The sequence below is a fragment of the Triticum dicoccoides genome, chromosome 2A (genome assembly GCF_002162155.2).
Source record: "Triticum dicoccoides isolate Atlit2015 ecotype Zavitan chromosome 2A, WEW_v2.0, whole genome shotgun sequence".
Taxonomy (NCBI): domain Eukaryota; kingdom Viridiplantae; phylum Streptophyta; class Magnoliopsida; order Poales; family Poaceae; genus Triticum; species Triticum dicoccoides.
This window is the reverse complement of record NC_041382.1, coordinates 178,950,742-178,968,589: the sequence shown is the minus strand read 5'-3', so window position 1 is coordinate 178,968,589 and position 17,848 is coordinate 178,950,742. Positions and strand designations below refer to the sequence as shown.

Here is a 17,848-nt window from a genome sequence, read left to right as displayed (position 1 = left end):
CCGGCGAGCGCGCCCACCGCCCCTGCCCGGTGCCCGGGAGCTCGCCGCCGCACCTGCCACGGCCTCCCGCTGACCTCCTCTGCTGGATCCCGCACCCCTGCACCTCCCCGGGCGTCTTCTTCTCTGTCTCCGGCCCAACTCCAGCGAGGGATCCGACCAACCTCGAGATCCGTGCCAAGAACCCTAGATCTGGATGGGTAAAATATCTCTAAGTCCTTTCCCCCCAGTATTTTTTTGGCATTTTCATCGCATCATAACTCATCACCCGTTGCTCTGATTCGTGCGTGTAGCATATCAAAATGTTCGTCTCGCCGAGTACTCCATTTCATCTCATTGCATCATTTTCATTTGAGCTCATCTTGATGCCCGAAATGCTGTTGGAAGAGGGCTATGTGATGTTAGTTGCAGATCTGTTATTAGCATATGCACTTTTGTCATTTTTGCCATGATTAATGTGTGCATGCTATGATCTTGAGCTCTACATGTGTTTTGTAGTATGCCATGCCATCTTTACATAGGTGTATGCCATGTATTTTTGTGATATTTGTGGTGACTAGCACAAGCATGCAAAGTAGCTTACTCAATGTTGCTGATTTCAGGGACTTAAAAATATTCTAAGTCTCTGCCCTGTCCTTATTTTTATGCCATATATTCATGTTGATTCCGAGTGATCCGTGCATCTTTTGAGCATGATTAGTAAGGATGTTTTGTAGATATTGTGGTACTCTATCCATCCATGTCTTTGTTTGCATTTATGGAGCGCCCTAGCTTGACTAAATCGAGCTCTACTTTTGCTATAAAATGTTCCTGGCAGATTGTTAACATGTTTAGCAATTTTGCCGAGCTTGTTGTTGTTGATCCATGCATGCTATGATGTTGTTCTTGCCATGTATAGCTTCCATGCCATGTCTACTTGCTGGGTGTATGCTTAGTTTTTCATGCAATGCCTCGTAGTGAGTGCATCGAGCTCGTAAACATGCCTACTTGATGTCTGTTTTGCCATGCTCCAGTTTTTCACTAAGTCTGAATCTGTTATCGTTATTTGCTATGTTCACATGCTTGCAATTGTTTTTTCTGATCCCTTTTGGCTCATGGTCACTAAGGGACTTTTGTTGTATGCTTTGAGTAGCTTCATGCCATGCTTTGCTTTGCCATGATGTGTTCCTGTAGCATGTAGTTATCATGCTCTAAACATTGCTTCCTGATGTTAAATTCCTGACTTGTTATTTTCACCAAGTCTGAAACCTGTTATCATTTGCATTTTTGCCATGCTTGTTTGAACCTGTTAATGAGTGAATTAGCTGTAGCTCAGTGTTCATCTTTTGTCAAGCATCTTGAGTGGATCCCTGCCATGTATTTTGTTGTCATGTTGGATTGTTGTAGCATGTTGTTTTTGATGCATTTAGGTGGTCGTGCTGATTATCGCAGACCGGTGCCATATTTGTTTTGCTTGCCATTTCCAAACCGTGCATCCGATTTCGGTGATCCTTATATCGATTTCGACTGAAATCAACTCCTCTTTCTAGTGGCATTCTTGGATTTCCAAGTTGAGGACATATTCAATCATTCATTTCCAAATCTTGCATATGCATCACATATCGCGTCCCGCATATCATGCCATGTTTTGCATCATGTTGATTGTGCATTGCACGTGGTTGATTGTGTCTCCCTTTGCTTGTATTCTTGCTTTGGGTAGAGCCAGGAGACAAGTACGTGATTGAGGAGCCCGTTGAGTACGTTTACGAGGATCAAGCTTTTCGTCTTCTCGAAGAACTTTGCAGGCAAGATGACCATACCCTCGAAATCACTTCTATCTTTGCTTGCTAGATGCTTGCTCTTTTGCTATGCCTATGCTACGATACCTACCACTTGCTTATCATGCCTCCCATATTGCCATGTCAAACCTCTAACCCACCATGTCCTAGCAAACCGTTGTTTGGCTATGTTACCGCTTTGCTCAGCCCCTCTTATAGCGTTGCTAGTTGCAGGTGAAGATTGGAGTTTGTTCCTTGTTGAAACATGTTCTTTGTTGGGATATCACAATATTATGTTGTTAATCTTAGTGCACCTATATACTTGGTAAAGGGTGGAAGGCTCGGCCTTATGCCTGGTGTTTTGTTCCACTCTTGCCGCCCTAGTTTCCATCATACCGGTGTTATGTTCCTTGATTTTGCGTTCCTTACACGGTTGGGTTATAATGGGAACCCCTTGACAGTTTGCTTTGAATAAAACTCCTCCAGCAAGGCCCAACCTTGGTTTTACCATTTGCACTAACAACCTAGCCTTTTCCCTTGGGTTTCGGGGACTCAAGGGTCATCTTTATTTTAACCCCCCGGGCCAGTGCTTCTCTAAGTGTTGGTCCGACCTGAGTAGACTGCGGGGCCACCTCGGGAAAACTTGAGGGTTGGTTTTACTCGTAGGATGTCTCATCCAGTGTTGCCCTGAGAACGAGATATGTGCAGCTCCTATCAGGATGTCGGCGCATCGGGCGGCTTTGCTGGACTTGTTTTACCATTGTTGAGGATGTCTTGTAACCGGGATGCCGAGTCTGATCGAATTGTCTTGGAAGAAGGAATATCCTTCGTTGACCGTGAGAGCTTGTGATGGGCTAAGTTGGGACACCCCTGCAGGGATTTGAACTTTCGAAAGTCGTGCCCGCGGTTATGGGCAGATGGGAATTTGTTAATGTCCGGTTGTAGAAAACCTGAAACTTATCTTAAATAAAATGCATCAACCGCGTGTGTAACCGTGATGGTCTCTTCTCGGCGGAGTCCGGAAAGTGAACACGGTGTTGGAGTTATGTTTGACGTAGGTTGTTCTAGGATCACTTCTTGATCATAGATTTCTCAAACGTGCTTTACTTTCTCTTCTCGCTCTCATTTTCATATGTTAGCCACCATATATGATAGTCGCTTGCTGCAGCTCCACCTCATACCATTACCTTACCTATAAGCTTAAATAGTCTTGATCGCGAGGGTGTGAGATTGTTGAGTCCCCATGACTCACAGATACTTCCAAAACCAGCTTGCAGGTGCCGTTGATACCGTGCAGTTGACGCAACCGAGCTCAAGGAGGAGTTCGATGAAGATCGTGTTCGCTACGTTGTTCCGTTTCCAGTTGATCAGTAGTGGAGCCCAGTTGGGACGATCGGGGATCTGTGTAGCATTTGGGGTAGTCTTCTTTTATTTTGGTTCCGTAGTCGGACCTTGATTGTATCTGGATGATGTAATGCTTTATTTATGTATTGTGTGAAGTGGCGATTGTAAGCCAACTATGTATCTCTTTCCCTTATGTATTACATGGGTTGTGTGAAGATTACCTCACTCGCGACATTGCTTTCAATGCGGTTATGCCTCTAAGTCGTGTTTTGACACATGAGAGATATAGCCGCATCGAGGGCGTCACAGCTGCGGTGAGCAACATACACGACATTTAGTCCCACCTCGCGCATCTTGTACCTATGAACATTACTTTGAATCAATAGAAAATCGGCGAGGTTACTCAAAAAAAAGTCCCACCACGCGTAGCGAGCAAACAAACAACCAGCTTATAAGCAAACGCTTGCACGCCAACTGTCCCTTCGGGGATATCCGATAAAATTGGAACAATACAGAGAAGATTAGCATGATCCATTTTTTGTGATCTTTGTCCCATACAAATGCCACGTGCAAATTGTGAGGAAAAATGGTTAAGCATTTTGGCCTGCAAAAGAAAAAACGAATCGAAGACCAAATGTCACCCTAATTTTGTTTTTTCGCTGACGAAACACCGCTGCTCCGTTTCTCAAAAAAATTGTCAAGAATGCTTGCGACACCAACACGATCATCTACAAAGTTTTTCGGAATTTTTCAAAAACATTTAAAAAAAAGGGGTGTTGTTCACCCGGGAGCCAAAACGCTGCCGCCCCCTTACTTACCTCGTTATTTAGTAAAAAATATAATTACTGCATGCATGTGCTGATTAACCCATACATCCTGATCTAACAATATACGATTACTTTTCCGCTAAATGTATGAGCAACAGTGTACTATGCACCGTTCAATGTTAGTGCGAGTTTCGGTCTTTCTATCTTTCTATCTTGGGTTAATGGGACTAAAATACTTCGCTTTACCAGCCGGGCTGCATCTTGATGAACTGCAGCGGACATGACCGAAGACTTGTTGCTGAGAAAGTGAGACGTGCAGAACTGTTACGATTTTGCAAGTGCGCGTAGCTTTTTGGGAGGCAAAATGGAAATATACAGGGAGGTATGTGTAAAAACACAAGTGAGCTGATCCCACGCCGTCCATGTAGATCGGACGTACCATGCAAGCTCGGAGCACGGTATCATGCCATGCACCGTATCACAAGATATTATCCCCTTCTCATTTCTCGTTTTGGTCTAAAGATGTTCTCTTTTACCGCGCCAGTACCTGGATTGTTCATTCCTGGCCCTCGCACCTTTCTGATTTTTTACAACCACATTGTTTCCTTCTCTCTTATGGGATTCTAAAGTACAAAAGAGGCCATGCGTCATTTCATTCAACACAATCAGATTATTATTGATTTTGGCAACACATTTCTTCCAACCAGACACTATTTCATTGTACTTGTGAGATTTTAAAGTAGTACAAAAAGAGGCTATGCGTCATTCCATTCAACACAACCAGATTATTATTTTAAAGTACAAAAGAGGCCATGCGTCATTCTATTCAACACAACCAGATTATTATTGATTTTGGCAACATGTTTCTTACAACCGGACACCATTCGTTCTCTCTTATGGTATTTTAAAGTACAAACAGCCCCTAAGATACTTCATTCAAAACACTATAGATTTGGCAACACATTTTCTGCACTGTAAAGATGTTTGGATGAAGTATTTTGTGTCTTTAATTGCACCCACCCATGAATAATTTCAGGAGATAGTCTTAAAGGTATGAGCAAGCTTATAAGAATCAAAAGCATCACCACTTCGTACAAAAAAAGAGGATCATCTAAAAAGGAAAGAAATATTCGGACTGAAATAGACCTCGGTATTTGTGTGGGAATGTCTTCTTTGTTACGTGTTGCCCTTCGGGCGGCACAGGGGCATTTCCCGACTCACTAATTGAGGCATGCAAATGCAAAAGAATTCGTATTTTAGTAAGCCAATCTTCGATGCACTTGCCGGTTATCAAATAGGCCAAGCAGCATGGTGCGCGCATCCATGAAACCTGGTAAACCGATAGTGAACTGAGCATAGCTCAGATGGTTAGATTTTTTATGGTGGAACCAACCCATCATGTTTTAAGTTCTAGACTTGGTATTAGTGGTCGCATTTTTTAGATTTATTTCAGACATTTCGGTGATGTGCGTTTAGTGAGAGGAGACATTCCCGTTGACTACGAAGGTGTTTGTGGCGATTTCATCAATTTCAAGATGATGTGTTAGCTCAGTCTCTCAGAGTGGCTCATAGAGGTAGGGTCTGCGTGTGTGCATTCATATGAGTGAGTGTATATGCGTATGCATGAGCGTATGCGTCTGTACTGTGTCAAAAAACTAAACCGATAGAATGCACCAAATCAGCTCCGCTTAACTCAACTTGCCGCCCAAACGCGATGCGGAGACCCAACAAAGTTGCAACTTTACTCGGGCCTTGAGAGACCACAGTAAATTTTCATCGGCTATCTCAAGGGACATGCCACGGTCAGCCATAGCGAAACTCCTTTGCAACATGGCACGTGTTGTGAAACTATTTTGCAACATGGTGCATGTTGCAAAGCAAAGCTCACAGCATCATCATAGTAGCGGAAACATTGTTGCACCATTGCAGCATGACCATCGTTGCAACACCTTGTCATTGTAGTACAATCACTATTGCAGAAGCACATCACGGCGGGATCATTGTAGCAGAAGCATCCTAGTGCAACATTGTTGTGGTCTTTGCAACATCGCCGATTTTGCCAAAGGGCACCCATCGATGTAGAAACATGCAGTGGCAACATCACCGTTGCTTGTGACAAAGCCATTCACGCCCGACCTTGTGGCGCCTGACGACCATCCTTACAGCACCCGACCGTCGCAGCACCAACAACACCCTGTAGCGCTGGTCACGACCATGGGGGAAGGGACACTTCTTTTCTCATATTTCTGTGGAGCGATGCAGACCACCTGAGTGGAGCAACAATGTTTTGGAAGGAGGCGTGTGGGTGAAGACTGCTGCAGGGGGAGTTGATGTCCTCACCGCTGAGATCGGGCGATCACGAAAGGAAGTATAGGAATCAAAGCAGACGTGCCTTTGTGTTGCTAGGAACATCTGGGTACGCTCGTTCAAAGAAGAGATAAGGAGAAGAAAGGGGAAACGTGAAGGAAATATGCCCTAGAGGCAATAATAAAGTTATTATTTATATTTCCTTATATCATGATAAATGTTTATTATTCATGCTAGAATTGTATTAACCGGAAATTTAGTAAATGTGTGAATACATAGACAAACAGAGTGTCCCCAGTATGCCTCTACTTGACTAGCTCGTTAATCAAAGATGGTTAAGTTTCCTGACCATAGACATGTGTTGTCATTTGATAAACGGGATCACATCATTAGAGAATGATGTGATGGACAAGACCCATCTGTTAGCTTAGCATAATGATTGTTTAGTTTTTCTGCTACTGCTTCTTCGTGACTTATACGTGTTCCTCAGACTATGAGATTATGCAACTCCTGAATACCGGAGGAACACCTTTTGTGCTATCAAACGTCATAGCGTAACTGGATGATTATAAAGATACTCTACAGGTGTCTCCGATGGTGTTTGTTGAGTTGGCATTGATCGAGATTAGGATTTGTCACTCTGTCTATCGGAAAGGTATCTTTGGGCCCTCTCGGTAATGCACATCACTATGAGCCTTGCAAGCAATGTGACTAATGAGTTAGTCACGGGATGATGCATTAAGGAACGAGTAAAGAGACTTGCTGGTGACGAGATTGAACTAGGTATGATGATACGGATGATTGAATCTCGGGCAAGTAACATACCAATGACAAAGGGAACAATGTATGTTGTTATGCGGTTTGACCAATAAAGATCTTCGTAGAATATGTAGAAGCCAATAAGAGCATCCAGGTTCCGCTATTGGTTACTGACCGGAGATGTGTGATGTTTATCTTTTATGCATCTTATTTTGCTTAGTACGGCGGTAGCATTATAAGATGATCTCTCACTAAATTTCAAGGTACAAGTATTCTCCCTGAGTATGCACCATTGCTACAGTTCGTCGTGCCGAGACACCATGTGATGATCGGGTGTGATAAACTCTACGTTCACATACAACGGGTCCAAGCCAGTTTTGCACAAGCAGAATACTCAGGTTAAACTTGACGAGCCTAGCATATCCAGATATGGCCAAGGAACACTGAGACCGAAAGGTCGAGCGTGAATCATATAGTAGATATGATCAACATAGTGATGTTCACCATTCAAAACTTCTCCATCTCACATGATGATCGGACATGGTTTAGTTGATATGGATTACGTGATCATTTAGACGACTAGAGGGATGTCTATGTAAGTGGGATTTCTAAAGTAATATGATTAATTGAACTTTAATTTATCATGAACTTAGTACCAGATAGTATTTTGCATGTCTATGTTGTTGTAGATAAATGGCATGTGCTACTATTCCTTTGAATTTTAATGCGTTCCTAGACAAAGCAAAGTTGAAAGATGATGGTAGAAACTACACGGACTGGGTCCGTAACTTGAGGATTATCCTCATTGCTGCACAGAAGAATTGTTGAGGAACACAATATTTCAAAAAAATTACCTACGATCACACAAGATCTATCTAGGAGATGCATAGCAACGATAGGGGAGAGTGTGTCTACGTACTTTCGTAGACCGAAAGCGGAAGCGTTTAGTAACGCGGTTGATGTAGTCGAACGTCTTCGTGATCCAACCGATCCAAGTACCGTACGTACGACACCTCCATGATTTGCACATGTTCAGCTCAGTGACGTCCCTCGAACTCTTGATCCAGTTGAGACCGAGGGAGAGTTCCGTTAGCATGATGGTGTGGTGACGGTGATGATGAAGTTACCGACGCAGGGCTTCGCCTAAGCACTACAACGATATGACCGAGGTGTGTAACTGTGGAGGGGGGCACTGCACACGGCTAAAAGATCAACTTGTGTGTCTATGGGGTGCCCCCTCCCACGTATATAAAGGGGGGAGGGAGGAGGAGGCCGGCCAAGGGTGGCACGCCCAGGGGGAGTCCTACTCCAAGTAGGATTCACCCCCTTTCCTACTTCTATGACAAAAAATCATAGATGCAGTGGGGTCCTATTTCTATGACAAAAAATCATGACAGAAAATGGGCTTTTTGTCCTGGGCGGACCGGAGACGCAGCTGCATGACATTCTTTGGGCCGTCCATGATGGAAAAAACCGTGGTAGAAGCGAGGACGAGGAAAATATCGAGGAGTTCCCGGTTACAGTGGCTGGTCGGGGGCCGAACGATGCGCGTTTCTCTCATACGTACGCGCATGTGTGCGAGGCATTGCGCTCTAACTGAACCCGAGCGAGGCGTTTTGGGCTCTAACTGAACCTGAGCGATTGCACTACAGGCTACGCGTTACTGAACCTAAGCGATCGATCGATGACTGTTAACTGAATCCGATGGAGCGATTCCTTCGCTACTGCTGCTAACTGAAGCCGATCGATGCTGCCTCTAGATGAATAGTGAGCGTTGTTGGGAGGTTTGGATGAACAGTTCCCGGTGGGGGTTGGATGAACAGGAACCTGTGGTAGTAGAGGCCGTTTCCGCTGGATGAACAGTACCCCGATCAATCGAGCCGGTGGATGAACAGGATCCCGTGGAGGGCTGGATGAACAGTAGTCGGTGGAGGGCTGGTTGAACAGTAGCCGGTGGAGGGCTGGATGAATAGTAGCCTGTGGAGGGGTGGTTGAACAGGACCCCGTGAAGAGGGATGGTTGAACAGTAGCCGGTGGGGGCTGGATGAACAGGAGCCCGTGGATGAATAGTCGCAGGTGGAGGCTGGAGGAGGTCGACGGTGGATGAACAGTACCCGTGGAGGCTGGAGGAGGAAAACGGTGGAGATGAACAATATCCCGTGGAGTCCCGTTTTGCGGTACTCCACACCCTCCCGATGAACAGGACCCTCGTTTCGACCGTAGCGCTCCAACATAAGTCCGTTTCCTCCATTTTGCGGTACGCCACACCCCTCCCAGTCAACAGGACCCTGTTTCGACCGTAGGAGGCCCAACAGAAGTCCGTTTCCTCTGTTTTGCGATACGCCAGACCCCTCTCGATGAACAGGATCCTGTTTCAACCGTGACCGGTCGAACGCAAGGCTGTTTCCTCCGTTCTGCGGTACGCCAAGCCGGTTGGCTCCCTATGAACATGACGACGCATTCTGTTTTGAACCAGCCGGTTGGCTCCCCATGAACACGACGACGACGCAGTTTCTTCATTCTGACCCAGCCATGTACACGAGCCCTGCCCGTACGTATGCGCAAGTAGGCGTTCGAGACCCCGCCGGTATGTATGTATGTGGCCGTATTTACTTTCTTGCACCCTGGCTGCTGTACGTACATGTACATGCTACGTGCGCGCCTCTACTATGACACATGCGCGCCTCTACATCGACCAGTGCGCGCCTCTACATCGACCAGTATGTACGTACACGTTCACGACCAGAATGACAACGCTACGTACGCTTCGACCAGGTGGGTCCCGACTGTCAGGCACTTCCGTGCGAAGATGTAGCTGGTGGGTCCCAGCAGTCAGGAGGGAAACATTTTTTTCACGAAATACGATGGCCCTCCGGTGGGTCCCTGCTTTTAGGTGGAGGAATAATTATTTTGCGCGTAATAAGGAGGCACTTCCTTGTTGCGGCCGTGGACCCAGCTGCCAGCCTCTCCACGTACAGTACTCTTCCGATGGAAGTCGTTCCTTGACCACGTTGACCACGCCGCACCGAGAGCACCACGGCGGTGGACGATGGCGAGGCCTAGGAAGGGGACGACGCGGAGCCGTGGAAGACGTGGCAGTGGAATCCCACGCAGAGAGGAGTACGAGGGTTCACTGGCTCGGCTGCGGTGTGAGATTGTCGTCGCCGCAGAATAACAGGGGGTGTGGGTGAGTAGAGGCGGATGGCCTGGCTAGCGGTGGGAGTAGTAGGGGCGGTGAGGCCTCCGCGGCATCACAGCCGGCCACGGGAGGCAGGAGCACGTGACACGATCGACGCTGGTTTGGGCGGCTGGAGCAAGAAGACCAGAGGTTGAAGAAGCACTACGGTCGTTGGATGGACATCGTACGGTCACTGGAGCTAGAATCGTTCATATTGACTAAGTTGACAAAGCCCTCCGTCCCTGTCAACTTAGTAGGCCCACAAGTCAGCCTCCCACGCAGGAGGGTATTCATTTTTTGTGCGTAATAAGGAGGCACTTCCTCGCGTGCGAAGATATAGATGGTGGGTCTGAGCTGTCAGCGAGGGAAACGTTTTTTCGCAAAATACAGAGGCCCTTCCGGTGGGTCCCAGATGTCAGGTGGAGGAATAATTATTTTGCGCGTAATAACGAGGCATTTCCTTGTGTGCGGCCGTGGACCCAGCTGTCAGCCTCTCCACGTACAGTCCACTTCCGATGGATGTCGTTCGTTGACCACGTTGACCACGCCGCGCCGAGAGCACCAGGACGGTGGACGAAGGCGAGGCCTACGAAGGGAACGACACGGAGCCGGGGAAGACACGGCAGTGGCTGCCCACGCGGTGGGGAGTACGAGGGTTGACTGATTCGGCTGCCATCGCCGGAAAACAACAGGATGTGTGGGCGAGTAGAGGGATAGACAGACCAGGGATGCGAGTATGGTGGGGCCGTGAGGCCTGCCCGGCAGCACAGCCGGCCACGGGAGGCGGGAGTAGGCGGTTCCGCCGGCGCTGGTTTGGACGGCTGGAGCAGGAAGATCATAGACTAAAGAAGCACGATTACCGTTAGATTGACATCTAACGGTCTGATGCTGGTAGAGTCGATTGTTGACTAAGTTTCTTTTTTGAGAACCCTTGTGTACGCATGAACTTAATAGGCCCACAAGTCAACCTCCAAATCTGTGGCAGACAACATAGAGCCCATTTGCTAAAAAAATTATAATTTGCAGCTCATTTGCTAATTCTTAAGTAATTTATTACATCCCATTTTCTGCCTAGGACCACGGTCAAAAAGTTCAACCTTATTTTGCATATTTCGGTGGAGTCCGAACTGTTGTAATATAGAAATGATAAACATTTTTAAAGAACTTATTGATTTGCCAAAAAATCGTTTTGTTTTTGTAAGCAAATAAGACGTGGGACAATTGAGTTGGTTTAAGGGGAAACCAGTGGTAAAAAAATCAGCGCTGGGAGGGAAAACAACAACAAAAATAAGGATGTAAATATGAAAAGGGAACTTTATGTATTTTTAATATAATGATATGTGAATATGAACTAGTAAAACTATAGGTAGAGATTAGAAAACGGATGTAGGACATGACGTTTCAAGAGGAAAATAGAACTGGGTTGTGTGTTTGATTCAGTAAAAAAACTGCCTGCGGATGTTGTAAGACAAAATATAACTAACACTCGCGGGCCAGAGGCCAGTAGATAACTGCTAGATCTTTGTGCCCCATTGTTGTTATGGGTTGGGCCTGTTAAAAACAAAACCAAGCCTGGGCAGTCTACAACCCAGTTGAAACTTGCTCGACCTGGAAAAATAATATACCTGCTCAACAAATGAGAGAATTCTGCAAGTATAGACTGATAACTGGGATGCATCAAGTATATTGTTTTTTCATCGTGATAATAAGTGCATGCACTTGTTTCGAAAAATTTGGAGAACCGGGAATTCAAATGGCAGGTGCTTATGCTACCCATCAAATAAAAATCAGGTGCCTGAAAATTCGTTTCGAAACAAATGATTTCAGCTTTATATCCACGTCGCCCCTCGGCATGATGGTTGGAAGCAAATGCCAAGTTCATACCGAAAAATCGTTAACAACAATACCAACTTGCGGATGACAAGGTGGTAAGTACCAATACCAAACTAACTTATAATCTTTTTACTCCTGGCCCTAGTGTTCGTCTAGTAGAAAATCTTGCAGAGGACCAGCTCCCGCTCGTTCTCTTGCTCCAGGCCCCCGAGGTGGTACTGGTTCATCACCCAGTTGGTCCTCTGCTGGTCGAAGTTCTTGTTGGTGTGCAGCACCAGAACCTTTTTGCTGCCCGTCTGCCGGCCGTTGACCACCACCGGCAAGGTATTGCCGGTCTTGTGCCACATCACGCGCATGCCACACTCCGACTGTATCTTGCGACGCGTTCACGTGCCCCTTTTGAATACCCTGGAATTGCGCTAGAAGAAATGCTTGCGTAGGCCACTTAGTGTGATACCTGTAGTATTGTCGAATACAGATTTTAGTGTATGTGGTTGGCATTTTCATAACATCTTTGGCATGTTGCAGTCACTTGTTTCACTTTTTATTAACTGTCAAATTGTAATTGCTTCACTAGGTCTGCGTCTAAAAAGTAAAATAGAGCTATAAACAAAGGAATATGTTTGTGCAAGTAGACGGCCGATTGGTGTCTTACCTGGAAGTTTCTCAGGATGGGTGTAGCATATGTCGTGCTCGCTGTCAATGGTTGGTATGAACAAATCGATGAGAGGGTGAGATCTCGCGCTGTCAGTAGTCACTTTGGCCTCAAGGTGCTCGATCAGCTCCTGATCTGTGGGATCGAACTTGACACCGGCCGGCAGCATCGGCCAATCCTTCTTGGACTTGCATCGGTTAATTCCAGTTATATGGTACTCAATGTATAATCAATCGACTGTTTTAAGTGGATGATGAAAGATTTCGACAGAAAAGTGGTACTCCAAATCTGAAGTCCACAATACCCGAAGACGCCACCGGGATTCTTGTGTCACCTCACACGCAACATGTTGTCACGTCAATTCAATGTGTGGACATGATGAATAATTTGACCGACGTATACTAGTACTACTATTGTACTACTTACTAGTCGTATTTAATGTCACATTTTAACCATAGGTTTAACTAACAAAATGTCAATGCATGTCACCGAAAATTATTCCATTGGAAACTATGTTCAAATACGAATAAAACGATATAATTTTTTGTGACATGCATTAACATTTAGCTAGTGAAATTTATGGTCAAAATTTGACACAAATTACGAAGGGGACCAGTAAACCAGGAGGGAGGTAGTAGTACGAGTAGCGCAATATACGGTATAGAGGACTAGTACAAATTTAGAAATGGGGTAAGAAGTTACAAGGCTGTGCGACAGACTTTGTAGGCTACATGTGTAATATAAAATATAATTCCCATTGGACAACACTTTCACCAACAAGTACACACTTGAAGTCTAATTAATATATATATGGCTTCTGCACAATATCTCCATCATCATTATCAGTACATCCTACGCAGGTGAGTTAGGATGCACTTGATCCCAGAAAGGTATCTATCCTTCTAACCAGAGGAGTGCTTCAAACTCAACAATACGTAATATCCAACAAAAGAGGGTCATGCTACAGCAGCAGGACACATGGCTCAGTCTAGATATCAGTACGAATCAAGTTGTGCATATTTGCTGTTGGCATGAACAACATCACCGCATGTCGGGTTTGCAAAAGCCATCCATCGCATGGAAGCTTGATGCCTTTCACACACTGAAGATTATCTGGCAACAAGCTATGTTGATGAATCTCTGGATATGGTGATTCATGAAACTCATGGTATGATGTGTAAACTCAGTTCCCCCTGGCGAATGGAAATTGCATAGCACGGTGATCATCGCCGGTGATATGATCTATGATTTGTTGGATGATCGGATAATTGAGCCCGAGGAACATGGAGTGGTTGCCGAGGCTGTCAACCCGCCTCCAGTTGAATACGACTGGCCCAACGTAGGTGGGATGTTTCTCAAACACGAAGCAGCCATAGCCATCAATGTCACGAACGCCCTAGGCATTGTACTGCATGCGGTTTGATAAAATGGTTTGTTCAATTCGGTACGTGCAAATGAGCATCAAATGACCGTGTTAGTTGACCGAGCAATAAACCACCACCCATCGGTTGGTATGATTCCAGGTCCTGGAATCATGAAGGCCAGCGCATTTACGTCTGCTGCAACAATTCAAATTCGAGACCAAAAGGACAAAAATAAACAATCATGTTCAAAGTATGTGTGGAATTAAGATTATTATAACAGTGACACATATCATAGACAGAGAATTGCAATGACGTGGTCATAATCATACCCCAAGTTAAAAAAAATAAGCCAATGGCTTTCATATTCTAGCAATATATCATGGTTCAAACATCATGTAACAATGAGAGGAAAACATATAGGACAAGGCCTACTCATATTCTACCATAGCACTTACTACAATTATCATATCAACTCTAAGCAATAACATGCGTTGTTATAAAAATCCTGGAAATGATAGTATCATATAGCAATCATGAGGTTATACTCATAATATCCATTCTAACAATCATTAGATGCCAATTGTTCTCATATCCACTCTAACAATAACATGTGTGGTCATAAAAATCTAGGGAATGAGAGGAACATATAGCAATGATGTGGTTATAGACATACTATATATATATATTCTAAATTTGTAACAATGAATATGCAGTCGTATTCTTAAGGTAAAGATAAGATGAGATAGAATAATTACATGACGATAGATTCCATCGTGCACTATAGCATCAGACAGAAATGTTGGGTGAAGAGGATCGACGATGAGCCATAACCATGTATGGCGACTGGATTCTAGATAGACTAATCCCATGTTGAACACGGCAATGAGCTTGTAATCCATGTAGTCTTGTGATGGTGTGGGCACTTCGCATATTACAACCTTCAGCAAACAGAGGTCGAGCCAAAAGCCCGACGCGTCTCGTGCGTAGTAGGAAAGAGTGTCCGGCGGGCTGCGAGGCTCGATGGCGGCAGTATCCAACGATGGAAGGGTGATCTCTCGCTGGGTGTAGATACCCACGAGACGCCAGGGACTACCGGATTGGTGGATGAGGATGATCCAGTTGGCCTTCATGCCCGCCCAGTAGTGGCCGCGCATGAAGGACAGGTGGACGGGTAGTGGTAGCATGTCGGGGGGCACCACGACAACCTCCATAGGATCGTCAAGTCAGTGTCTAGGCCACCTACGAGGATCGGGCATCAGCAAGCAGGGTGTCTTGAAAATAGTCGGTCGGTTGCAGACGAGTAGAAGGTACAAAGACACCAAGCATGCGGCCAGACAGACGGTGCTGAGCAGGTCCATACAATTACAGATCTGCTCCAAGAGAACATCGGGGAGGGAATTCCAATCGCGGCTCTGCGTGTCAGTCGGTTCTGCCATAGGATTTTTTAGGGCGCTGAGTGACTGGGTTTTTCGGTGCCTGTGAGCCGGCGGTGAAGTGATTCGGGCGGGCGAGCGAAGAAGATGGCGTGTGTGGCCGAGCAGTGAGCGGGGGGATATGGTACGCGCGAGCTACCAAGGAAGATGGCACGGGCGGGCGAGCAGTGAGCGGGGGGAAATGGTGTGCGGCCGACGATGGGGAAGAGAGGAGGAAGAAGAAGAGAGGAGGAAGAAGAGTGAAAGACGGGGAAGAAAGTGCATTAAATCTCAATTCTACTAGTACTACTACCAGGATATACCGTCCTTCGGAGTGTAAATAGTTACACCGATGACATGTGGGTCTACCTTAAGAGAGCCCATATGTCAGTTAATGGAGGAGAGAGGTGCGTAGTCGTATTTGCGGAGGCTTGCTCCACTGGAAACATGATGGCAGTACTGGGTAAGGCTGATTTAGTAACACAAACACGCTGGTTCAGCTTATTAATCAAGTGTCCCATCTACTGCAGCGTGTATTGTCACTTCATTGTGAAGACTATTTAATAGTTCTCTCTGACCGAGATGGGGAATAATGGATCGCGAATACTTACTATCTACAGTATCCCTATGCCTATATGCTCGGGCCCCTCCCAATGCTCCGCCTTGTACATGTGCTAAGGCTACCATGTAGGCAAAAAAATCTGATGTGGCAAGGTAATTAGGAGGAGAGGTAAGTGTGGTGACCCCAGTACTAAGCGCGAGAACCTAGAAAAAAGACTTAAATGGAATAATCCCACCAATGCATGAAGAACTTTAGTTACAAAATCATTAAATAAAGGATGCTTAGCACCAACAAGTTAAGCACCTGTACATGTAAGCATTGGGATCTTTAGTTGCTTAAGTTTTTAATGTTCTTAGCACCCCATGTAAGCATCGATGCATCCTGTCCAACAAGATGAAGCATTGGCCAAGGCACCCGGCACCAATATTGTAGGAGTACTAGTACTACCTCCTTTCGGGTTTATAGAGCTCAATTCAAAAATCTCATCAACCAAGGTAGATGATGAGTGGTGGAATGATTTTTGTAGTTTGTAAAAATACTCAATTGATGCACTCATTTTCCTCAAAAAATTATGTTTACCAATGCATTAATTTTGTGTCAAACTTTGACCATCTACTCCCTCCATCCAGGTGAGTCATCTTTGGTTGTGCACCGTGACCAAGGAGGGAAAAACAAGAGAACTTAATGTTTATTTGCTACTCCCTCCGTTCCTAAATATTGTCTTTTTAGACATTCAAATGGAATACAACATACAGATGTATGTAGACATATTTTACACTGTAGATTCACTCATTTTGCTCCGTACGTAGTCACTTGTTGAAATCTCTAGAGAGACAAATACTCCATGGGAACAGAGGGAGGCTTTTACTCCGTATTTAGGAACAGAGGGAGTATCACAATATGAAGGGAACAGAGAAAGCTTGAAATATGAACATGTCAATGGGAGGGAGTAAAAGCCTCATGCATGCATGCATGCATGCAACATGCAACACTCACACGTACACATGGACGCACGCAACACTCAAACACCCATGCCGCACACAACACGCGACGCAACACACATGCTCACGCTCAAGTGCTCAACCTACTCCGTACGTCTGTGAAAGACTGTACATTTAGAGATTTACACATTGACCAGGGCATAATTAACGCCCAAAAATAGCAGATTTATGTGTGCATGCGACCATTGAGAGAAGAAGATTAAATGAAGGTTGTTGCATGCTGTAATTAAGGATAGACATGTAGCCTATAGCTAGAGCACAAGTTGGTGCATTAGTCAATCAATATCGATTTTAGATTAAAGGCTAAATGCATTGGAAGTGTAGATGTACACTCTTTGTTTTTTAGCCGATGTACACTCTTCGTTGGAAGACCGAGGGAGTACATGTGCATGCAGTCACATACACAACCAGGGTGGTTCGCGCGTAAGGGTTGGACTCCTGTCGCGCCTGTGTAAAGTTTTGTTCAACTGATTTCTTTGCTCTGCCAACTGACAGGTGGGACCTAGAAACCAGGTGACAATTTAACCAGTCAACAAAGTGCCACGTCGACTATGTGGCCAGTCAGTAGGGTGCAATACAGTGCTCTACGATGAGCTAGTGATCGTATAATCACCGCAAAACTATATATAGTGACCGTAAAGAGCGTATTGTTACATACGTTGACCGCTAGTGTATTTTTCTCATTTCAAATTAAGCCATATTTAACCGGAAAGGATCAGTACTTGTACTGCTTTGATGTGTCCTGTCAACTCGCTGAACAAGGAGAAGCTTGCTTACTACGCCTCTCCCTCGCCCCCACGCGCGGTGGCTCGTAGGACGAGGAGAGGGTTTTGACTACAGCGCCCTCTCCCTCCCGCTCTCGCTCGCCCTCGCCCTCGCGGTGGACGTGTAATGGTTCAATCTGTGTCATAT

The 17,848-nt window shown here is 45.5% G+C and overlaps 1 pseudogene; it reads left to right on the top strand.

Annotated features, from left to right (window-relative positions):
- Positions 1-3,574: 3,574 nt before the first annotated feature.
- LOC119359855 lies at positions 3,575-3,631 on the top strand (annotated as a pseudogene).
- Positions 3,632-17,848: the final 14,217 nt, after the last annotated feature.